Source organism: Dermacentor albipictus, chromosome 7 (genome assembly GCF_038994185.2).
Source record: "Dermacentor albipictus isolate Rhodes 1998 colony chromosome 7, USDA_Dalb.pri_finalv2, whole genome shotgun sequence".
NCBI lineage: Eukaryota > Metazoa > Arthropoda > Arachnida > Ixodida > Ixodidae > Dermacentor > Dermacentor albipictus.
The window spans coordinates 107563854-107575663 of NC_091827.1; positions in this window are offsets into that span (position 1 = coordinate 107563854).

Here is an 11810-nt window from a genome sequence, read left to right on the forward strand (position 1 = left end):
AGGGAAACAGAATAGGTGCCAACAGAAGGCAAGCACAGTTGAGGACGGCAGAATACTAGGTGGGTGATGAAATTACGAAATTCGCAGGCGCTATCTGGAACCGGTTGTTGCAGGGCGGGTGTAATTTGAGATCACAGGGAGAGGCCTTCGACCGGCAGTGAACATAAGATTGGCTGGTGATGATGATAACTGTGGCAAGCGTTCTTTTCCTAATTATGTTGTCGCAGGCTAAAATCACTGCGAAGAAAATGAGCCATCCTTATGGAGGAAAGCAAGAAGGCTCGTTCACGCAGAAATATAGGAAGACGAAGTAAGCCCAGCCCAGGCACTCTATTTCTGCACCACACATGGTCGCTAACCCTGATACAGTACAAATATGAACAAAATGTATTGCTCAGATGAGTCGTTATACGAATTAGGATTTATATGTTCTAGATGATTTTCTCTATGTAATGCATGTGCCCGTTACTCAATGCGCATATATGCACTCTTGAAGAAGATACATAAAGTGAATTACATTGCTTTAAACAAAATTAGAACGAGCGCTTTTGGAGCCTATATCAACGCCAATTCAATTTCAATTAGAAGCAGCTGTTCGTGTATATATCGTGTTCGAGACACTAGTTTTGTGTTGGAGTGCCGTTGAACACATATGCGATTACAATGTAGGTACTTTCCGCTCTCGTGATTTCTTCATCTTTAGCGGCAGTCTGCAAGACAATGATCGTAAGACCTAGTACTTCAAAGCACGGTGCGCTCTGATTATCCCGCCACGTGTCCCTGCGCCTTCTGTGATTTTTCTTCTCTGCCCCTTTTCCGGCAAATTCGCAAAAGAAAATAAGATCCGACGCCATGGTATATCCTCGGACGGCACTCGAAAACTACGCGATTCTCGGAAGCAGTATCGGGCTGTCGACAACAGCTCCGTCGGCGCTCCTGCCACTTCAAGTTTCGGCTGTCGGAGAAGCATTCTAGCCTCTTGCACTTGTTACGTAACCTCAATTAGAACAGTCTCGCTGTCTGCATATACCCCAGAAGTTCCCAGGTAAACTCTACTCGAATTGATCATGTAACAAACGAGAAGTGTTCTAAAAAACATTTTCATCCCCACTAAGCACGCTGTCTGCCTCTCAAGGTGCAGGAATATTTCTCCTAAATAGCTGACTGTGGTCATATTCGTTGGATAGCGACAATTCATTTCTACACTTCCGTGAACACAAAGAAGCCTCACGTACCAAACGAACTATTCCGTATGCGGTCATCCACGTCCTAATATTTCGGAGATAAGCCTGAAAAGAAATTATGTTTTTTGAACGTGCTTATCTGGTTCTTGATGCTGCTAGAAATCTGTAGAATTGCCGAATTCGTTCAATTATATCTGTCATTCAGAAAAGACACTGAATTTCTACAACAATTGATTTCTCATACAAACAACTTGCAAAGCATACCTTTGCAATAAACGCTGCTTCTTAGCTGTCAGTACAGGCGTTAGCGTATGATGCCGGAAGCAAATGCCGGCACAATGATATTGCGCAGCCATGAGAAATTCCATCAGTTTCAGATTTTACTAAGGAATCGGGGCCCCTACCCAAACAATGAGCTTTTTTAATCAAACAGCATGGTTCACAACGACACTTGGCGAAAGGGTGTGCATCAGAGCGAGATAAAAAAATAGGGAGAAACCCTTTGTAATAAGGCGCTGAAGTGGGCTGCCAGGGCCCATCCTGACCTACAACTACACGAAATGGTCAGGACAATGATTGCCTGTAAAAAAAAAAAAAACGTTGCAATAAAAATTAAAACTGGCAAGGACAACCTTTCGAAATTACCGCGTTTAAACCAGTGTCCAATATGCGTAAACGTAAAAGGGCTATGTGCCTTACCATCTTGATGGGCACCCTGGCAAACGTTATACAGCCTACCGACAAGAGCACGTGTGGAACGTTGTTGTAGCATTCCGCGCACTCTAGTAGTGATGGCTTGGATACTTCATTGCTATCAAGGTACGCGCTTTCTCATAGAAAGAGGTGTAGTAGGCAGTATGTGGTGGTGCTGTCGGCAGTAACTATGATCGATTGGGGTTGCCAGCCTCTTCTACTCCTCGCTGTCCTCCTCTATAGAAATGCACTAAACCATGAAGTACCCTAAGAAATTTCGCATTGCACAGCGCTGTTACGAACTGCGCGTTTTGTAAGAAAGTGCCGCTTACATCTTTGAAAAGCTCGCACAAAAATACCCTGAATGGATTCCTTTATTGAAATACCTGTTTGCAAGCGCATCAAGGGGCCCTAAACCACTTTTTATCGAAGTGGAGAAAGGCATTTGAAGTGAAAATGGCCTATTTCAAAAATACTTTGCCCGCAAAAAGTACTTCAGTGCGTTCAGCAGAAGCGGATTTATTGGCATTCAAACGCAGACTCCGCTGTGCCCCCGTAGCTTCTTCAATGTCATGCACTGCGAAAGCTACGGCGCAGTGGGGCGCGCCCGCACTGCTCCGCCTTCTAAATGTCACCGTGGCCCACAGTTCAGATATAATTTTGGATCTTAAAGCAGACGCCACGACATCGCCCTTCTGTGCTTACGACGCACTACACGTAAGCCATACACAGCGAGCCCCAGTGCGTTTAGCCAGTGCACTCGTGGCGGCACCCAGCGGTGGCCGCGGCATCTGTTCCATGTAGGCGACCTGCAGCTTTGTGCCATCTATCGGCCCGTAACAGCCGTCTAAGGATATGACAAATTAAAGCGTCCGATGACGAAATAAAGCGTCCTGAAGAGAGTGTAGACAGTGCTTTCTGTTGAAGGGAGAGCGTTTGAGAGAAAGGTGACTTCGCGATCGACTTGGAAGCTCCTCGCACCGCGTACGACAGCAAGCCTTCACTGAGATCTTCACAGCAGCGCATGCTACCTGCGGACTACATAATTTCATCAAACGTGCGGCGTGGTTCAGGGCTCCTTTAAGGCTTATTATTCTTTTTCAAGAATGAGCAATATGCAGGCATTTTGCCAACACTATCCTTGAAGAATAACTATGTTGGCGCAGCTGATTTCGGAAAAATATCAGCAGGCAGTTACACAAACTCGTAATGATACACTAAGAGCAATGGAGCCTCGTATGCGACCTAGTGGTATCAGGTTCCACGCCACAGCAGCAATCGCTTCAGGTTGCCGATTTTTTATTATTCATAAAGCATAGCTTACTCGCAGAGACTGGTCCTCGCGAAACAAAGCTAATTGAACCTGACCTTAAAAAAAAAAGGTAATATCACTGCAACATCTGTCCACCTTGTACTTTGTACATGCATTTGTAGACATTTTTGTGGAGGATGAAAACCACGCAAATCCAAACGAACTCATTGACACAGTAAGCGAAAACTACCTAAGACACAGCAATGGAAACGTGGGCTAAGTCACACGGTACGAGATCTATCATTTTGGTGAATCAGTAAACTTTAAAAAAAAAGAATAGAGCCGTTAACATGAACATGACTGATGAGGAAATACACAGGTGCTAAAAATCATGGTGGTCACAGTGGAATGAATGCGATGGAATGACGATGACAGAATAACAACTATGGCATGCTGTTGTTGAAGCTCACGTTCGCGCTCACCTGCGTCACTTGCCGTCGCGGCCCGCCCTCATTACTGTTATATTTGGTCCTAGTTTGCACCATATCGGGTGCCGATCAGTGGGCCGCCCTAATTCCAACCAAATCCTGCGTTTTTTTCACTACGTCCGGTATCATAGGACCTCATTATATCGCCCTTCATCCTTTATATGTTAACTCTACGCTGGATACCAGCCAATAGGGTGGCCTTAATTCGCACAATATCCGATGTTTTTCTCTCTATGTCTTCTGCCTGTCAATAGTTCAGGACTGTAAACAGCATACAGCAGGCATGGCAATGGCTGGACGACTGCGGTGTAATGACGACATTACTTGCAGCTTGACCCACGCATTAGTTGAGAGGCCCCGCGATTCGCTCCATATCCGCTGGTTGTTCGCATTATGTCCAGGGCCGGCCAGTTTTCAAGCACTACGACCAGTAACTAACAGTCATGGCAGTGCTACGACCACGACACATGGCTACGTCGTTACTTTCAGTATCAACAACCTGTTTGGGAAGAGGTAATCCGCAAGACCGCAGCCAGCAGCACTCAGTAGCTGCCAGAAAGTAAAAGAGAAAAAAAAATTAATTATAGGGTCTTACGAGCCAAAACCAGTTTCTGGTTTTGAGGCACGCCGTAGTAGGAGACTCCGGAAATCTGCACCACCTGGCGTTCTTTAACGTGCAGCTAAATCTAAGTACACGGGTATTTTCGCATTTCGCCTCCATAGAAATGTGGCACCGTGGCCGGGATTCGATTCCGCGACCTCGTGCTTAGCAGCCCCTCAACATAGACACTAAGCAACCACGGCGGGTAAAGTCAAAGGAAGAGGCAATGAAACATTCGCTTTGAGCAAAGTTATGCCAGAGGTATATGGTCAGAAATCGACGGTGCAGGCATGGTTCAATACCATAGCTGAAATTCAAAATTCTGCAAGCACGCACGTTCACACATCTCCTTTGACTGACACATGATGGCAGACGTCATCCTCGAGTTGCAGATAAAGCAGGTATCACGACCTGATGCCTAGCTGCCATCCCCTCCTTACTACATTGTTGAAGTTCGTACCTTCGGCTCAGTGCAGCACTTAGCTGCAGGTCGGCCAACTTGTAGAGAGCAGCCTAATAGTATGAAAAAGCCTACTTCCCGTATTTCAGTCATCCCCTATTCCACAACCATGCATCAAGATGCGCCTGTTGAAAGCCGTTAAGCCACTTTTCAGAACATGGGAGCTATAACATATTTTAAAAAAAAAAAACATAGGCAAGGGTTTAGGGACAAAAACAGACAAGGGCGATTTGCAGCTACGGATTCAATTGCAACAATTACTTTTCCATAAATTGGATGGAAAGGTAATTTTTTTAAGTGCCACTTGCATTATTATTAAACTAATATTTCAATCTTGTGCTTCAAATATATTTAAAATAAATTGGGATATTTTACATGCGAGAATGGCGATGTGATTAGCAGGTATGCCGTAGTTGGGGACTCCCAATTCCATATTACCACCTGCTTGCCCCAGTGCCCGCTAAATGATAATTTATTTTTTCATTTATGGCCCATAAAATTAGGGCCACCGTGGCCGGGATTTGACTGGGTGCCCACCGTGCCCTCCGGCTTTGCAGCACAACCCCAAAAATACTACGCCTACATGGCACCTGTTGCTTCAAATAAGGTTCATGAACAGTTACAGTATATTTAGGGTCCGTCATTATTTGATGCGGTGTGATGGAATGCTGGCCGAACGTTGACGTATTCGGGGTAAAGGTAACGTGCCAAAATATAGACCTAAGAAAGGAGCAAGCACTACAAGCGCTGTCAGCGCAACGTCTGTGGCTATTAGTATCCATGCAACTTTGCATTCATACGTTAACTCAAGCGCCACGATAAATAACCAGTGTAACTTGTTTAGATCAAAATATGGTGCTCAACGACCCGAAAGAGCTCCTGCGCTGCAATATCCATCGACATGGTGGGCTAAATTTGGCTACCTGTGATACTTTACCTTCCACCTTAAGCATAATTCACGAGCAATTTTATTTAATTATGCATTCTGGTGAATCAATGTGCACAGCCACAGCTTGATGAGTTCCCTTAGGGGAAAATTCACTCAATAGTGAAATGCGTGAGGGTAAATCCACTAGCCTTGTAATTTATAGAGCAAACCCAAAGTTATACTCTGAAATGTGAACAAGCTTCATAAAAGAAACTTTTCATATTTGTTGTGGGTTTGGCTTTTCGTTCTTTTTTATTTTTTCATGGACATCACAAAATGGCAAGTGAGCTTTAGAATTCGGTGAAAGCTCCTCCTGGTTTTATGAAGTGTTACTGTTTTTCATACGGACGCTTCTATACAACCTTACACCAAGGTATTTCTTTCTTTCTACTGTCACCTGATGGAGTTGTCTGTGCACATGCGCTGCACTAGTGCAAAAGCGCAGACAATTGCGTTCAAATGTTTTCTGTGAACCGAATAATGTGACGGCACGCAGCCATTACTTCCTTCTGAAGGGTCGATAGGCGCACTAATGCGTTTACGCGTGGGCTATGTACCATGCGGTGTACAAGGTCGTAGAAAAACAAAATGGGTGGTGCCAATATCTGAATAACAAAAATGTATCCTGCAATCAGAACTTAGTTTAGTAGAACTTGTTGTTGGGCGAGTTGGTAGATATTAGCGAACATTGTTGAACTGCGCGAGCAAACGAACCACAAAGACAACCACAACCACGGTCACTGCCAAAAGGTAAGGTAGTGTGTTACAATAAATCGTAATTCTGCGTATGAATTATCAAACAGTAGTTCGTAGTGTCGAGCCCACTGCAGTTTGTTACTATAGATGAAAAGTCGTCTGTGCCCAATTGGAACTCTTTGTAGGAGCACGGGTTTTCTGCGCCCGTCCTTGTCCCTCGCTGTCTTTGTGGTTCGTTTGCTCGCGCAGTTCAACAATGTTCGCTAAAATCAGAACTTATTTGCGATAAGCACAATGAAATGCAATAGCGTCCGAAAGAATTCACCGCCAACCCGTGCCTTATTTATAAACCGTCAGTGTCCACCTACAAAATTCCAAATCCTAGTGAAGCGTAGGTCACATTATGATGTTGCCAAATGTAATGATGCTGCAGGCTCATTGTCGAGTCGGTTACTCTGCTGCACCATTGAATAGACTCTTCAAACTACATTTTTTACCACGCAGAGCGTTTATAGGTTATGATATCCGCCAGCTGTGAACAAGAGTTAGTTACCTTGGCTCGAATAATTATTGCCATGTTAAATATGGCACCTGCCTCTGAACGAGAACGCGAGGAATCGGGTTGGCGAAGGAAACGCTCATTTCGCAGGCAGCGTGAGCGGCGCTGGCATGCTAACTGTAGCTGCATGGATTGGTGGATGTATGGGTAGAACATTTTATTGAGGTCCATCGGAACGTGCACGTAGAGGGCCGCTCCCATGTCGGTACAGAAAGGCCAAGCCTTTCGGCCTCATCGTGGGCCCGTTGGACTGCCCATAGTTGGATAAGCAAATAATCTTACGGTCACTGCCAAAAGGTAAGGTAGTGTGTTACAATAAATCGTAATTCTGCGTATGAATTATCAAACAGTAGTTCGTAGTGTCGAGCCCACTGCAGTTTGTTACTATAGATGAAAAGTCGTCTGTGCCCAATTGGAACTCTTTGTAGGAGCATGGGTGTTCTCTTTGGTTGGGTAGCATGAAAGCATTTAGGGTCTAGCCAAATATTTGATAATTTCTTTTCTTTCATCTTTCCTCATGCGGCGCAGGTCGTAGGCGGTACAAACTACCGAATAAAGTACAAGACCGCAGAGTCAACATGCAGGGTAACGGACACTTACAGCAAAGAACTTTGCCTTCCTAAGTCCAGAGAGGTAAGCGTTCTTTTTTTATTTTCAAGGGTGGTATGACTTAAGATGAAGTAAATGTTGGAGTCGGTTATTACTGATCAGTATAAGAAAGCAGTCTTATGGGACGAGAATGACAATGGGGTCATCAAGTCATCAAGTATATTGCGTAAAAACTACGCATTGTGTTTTGAGCAAAATATTTTTTGTTACTTCAAACATACTCTTTAAATATTCTACAGAGCCTACTAGCAATGCAGCTTCCTCGTGTTGATTATGTGATGAGGATACAGCAGTGGACGAAACACTGTATGTCTTATGATTATGATTCAGTGGTGGTTTAGCGGAAAATGCCACTGACATGCATTATTAGCGTTAGGTGGCGCCTCCTTGACGTCCCAGACCCAGTATATATATACATATATATAGGGGGTCAATATAGTGGGTAAGTACATCCTTTCGAATTTTTCTCCCTCTACTTGTCGATCGCTCGTTCTCATGTTCATGCCATTTCAAGCGTATGTAATTGGGTTGTATTGTTCTTGCGATTTGTTACAAAAACTTTTTGTTGCTGCTCGATGTTATGTAATATTCGTTGTTTGATTTGAACTCTTTGTGCATGACTGACCGTCATCCTGCTGTTTTGGCAACTGTAAAGGGGATGGGACCTCGTGAAGCTGCTCAAGCTTCTAGTCCCGTATTCCTCCTATTCCAAGAGCAATAAAGTTGATATATATATATATATATATATATATATATATATATATATATATATATATATATATATATATATATATATATATATAAATATATACGCATATCATGAGAATCCAACAGCCAATGACATCAAAGGCAACATTGCGGACATTACTGTGCTTAATAAATGGACTGAAGAAACGATAAACTATTGTAAATTAAGGTGGATAATACACTACTTGCCGCAAGTGGGAACCGAACCCACAATCGCACGCGAAATGCGGAGGTTCCACGGGAACCCAGCGCAGAGATTTAGCCTGGGCAGGCGAAATGTAGGAAGGCAGTGGCGTCCCGCGCAAATGCATTTCAATCCCGCACGCACGATGTTTACGCACACAGAGCTCCTATGCACCTGCAAATTAAACTTCTCCATATGCTACAATATACATTTAGCACGCCTGTCAACAGTTTCCTAAAGCCTACCTCTAACAGTACAAGACGATCTTGAGTACTATGAAGATGCATTTTTTCGCGAATTTTTATGACGGATACCTCGACTGTTGTGCTACCAAGTATCTATGCTTGGCAAGCAAGCTTCAGTGCCGCTTCTCATTTTTTTTAATAGTCAAGCGCGTCATAATCATTACAATAAATCAATGTTAAGTGTCACGGTTAATTATCTCCATAGATTTTACCATTTCTACTGTAGGTACGGTCCGCCTCTTAGGCTATCTAACCGAAAAGGCACAATTCCGCTTTCTTGAACAAAAAGATTCCCAATTACATTATATACCTCTTCGGACTAAGAACGGCTGATAACCTCTACATTTGCACAATAATTGTGCAATCTGATCCCGGGCTTGTGAAGCAATGTGCATAGTTCACATGGCTAGACTGACGATCCATGAAGGATTTCTTTTGAGGAGGCCCGCACAATGTGCACATGTTCTCGCTGTTACACGTACATATATTTGATCTCTCGTTCACATTTTCAGGTCATTGAGGGCATTAACCTTTACGTATTCCATAAGCAAATATAATCAGTTTAGGTATCCTCCATAAACTGAACAAATGACATGTCCTTATAAGCCAAGAAGCACGCGGCTACCGGAAGCCGCAAACAGGATGAAGGGCGAATGGCCATTGTACTGGCTTACACGCATCAAGACGTTTTCTCTATTGACAGAGTTCCCCAGCTCCTCTTCCCTCTAAGAACGCCACTTTGACCCAGAGATTGACAGAAAATTACATATTCTTCGATTTGAAATAGGCGATAATACTTTGTCCCACTAATTTCCTTGCCGTTCGTTTTGCACTGAATACAAGAAATAAAAACAATATCGTCCACGTAGTGTCTTCTTCTTAAATTATGAACATGAGCAAAATATACATTCATTAGAAAGTATGTCCACTTTTTAAAATCGCCTTCGCCAGCTACATATTGCGGTTAATAAGGACGACTTGCCGGCTCCCAATTTTTGAATTCCAGCTTGGATTCGTAGCAAGCCTTTAGCTGCCATCATTAATATATAAATTAGCCTATAAACGCCTACTTTGCGTAAACCTCTATTTGATGCATGAGTGTTGTACTAAGCAGCACATATTCCTTTGAAATTTTTGTGTGGGTGTTTGCCCAGGCGGTCAAGGATACCTGCAGCGCTGTCATCTACGACGTGCCATGGCTGAATGAACGATCGGTTTCCTCTTTTACCTGTTAAGGAAATGCCGCTGCCACGTAATGAAAGCAATGCATGACATCTTGACAGATAGCAGTGCTCTTATGCACAATAATCTCTTGCTATAAAGTGCCACTTGGATAAATTGGGTAGTTTCCCGGTGAACAGCAGTGGAAATCTTTAAACTGATTTCGCTATGTCTGTCCGGTCCAGCCTATTACTGGGCTATGGGCCCTTGTCAATAAAGAGTTTTACCTTGTGTAATAACATATATGTATTGGCAAAATACCAAATTGTCGGAGGTGACTTATCACGTGTGCGGGCTGGTGGTGCAATGTATTGTTCATTTTTTTTCTACATATTAAATAAATATAATAATTATTTCCCGTATGCTTCCTCTGGCTTAATTGTTCGTTAGGTATTATCGTTGTGGTTAAGACATTGAGGCCCCTGCAGGCCCCTATTCTTCTCGAAATGCATCTTTTCTGCAAGACAGTAAAGCTTCAATGATTCTTCAGTCAATCCGATAACATCTCTACACGTGGGGAATTAGGAGAGTGTCTTTTAAAACAGGACAATCAAAAAAATTTCTGAAAGAGGCATAGACGCGTGGATTTTCGGCGAAACGAATGCGGCTGCATATTCGGGTGTTTTTCATGGGCGTAACACAGGAGGGACGGGATTCTTTTGTCAGAGTGAAACATAATGAGGGCATGCCTCAGATTCAGAAAGGGTTTTGGCACGTAAAACCCAATAATTTAGAATGAACCACATAGAAGGAATCTCAACGGCTTCGAGGATGATGCTAACATCCACTTGATTTATGTCCCCGGTGGTGCACGCATATTCAATTCCAGATCCTTCACACGTCTCATATAGAGCCAGCTTTCGATTATGGGGCGGTGGACAAAAAATAAAGCGAGAGTAGTGTATAATATTGTCACGTGGTAGTGACGGTGAAGAAAGAACACAGTAGCAGTACTGTGAAAGACAAAACTAGCTTTTATTGGGCGAACCTGTGCCCACAAAACAGGCTACACTTAAAGCACAACGATAGCGGCGAACACAGTCGGCGATCGTCGAAAATCTGATCAGCGGGTCAAGCGCGTCGGCTTTTATACAGCAATCATCGAATGTTCCAGATTAAACGTTGGGACCCGCATGCCTTCTAAAATGTTCTACACCATTCGTGTCAAGCGATGAAATTAGATAACACAACGTTCGGCGACAACAGACAGCGGATAGAAGCATCGATAACTTTCCAGAAACTTCGGATACATGCAGGCGCGTCCCGCACTGTGCGATACCATTTGTTAGGCGACACAACTTGTCGCCCGATAAAGACAAGTACGCGTGTGAATACCCCCCAATTAAAAAGCACCGACCCGATGCTGCAAACAAATAATAATAATATTTTGGGTTTTACGTGCCAAAACCACTTTCTGATTATGAGGCACGCCGTAGTGGAGGACTCCGGAAATTCAGACCACCTGGGGTTCTTTAACGTGCACCTAAATCTAAGCACACGGGTGTTTTCGCATTTCGCCCCCATCGAAATGCGGCCGCCGTGGCCGGGATTCGATCCCGCGACCTTATGCTCAGCAGCCCAACACCATAGCCACTGAGGAACCACGGCGGGTGCTGCAAACAAAGGAAGGTAATAAACAAAAGCACTCGTAGCAAAGAAAAGAACAAAAATGACGAAGTTCGTCAGCGTCCGTAAAAGGGTTTAAGGCGCACCACGTGGACCACTTCAGATCGTGCGCGGCGCCGCTGTGAATGCGAAATGCCGTCTGGCACGACCTCATAGTCCAGAGCGCCAATACGTCGGATGACCTTGTAGGGTCCGAAATAGCGTCGGAGTAGTTTCTCACTAAGTCGTCGTCGGCGTATCGGGGTCCAGACCCAAACACGGTCGCCAGGCTGGTACTCGACAAAGCGTCATCGGATGTTGTAGTGTCGGCTGTCGGT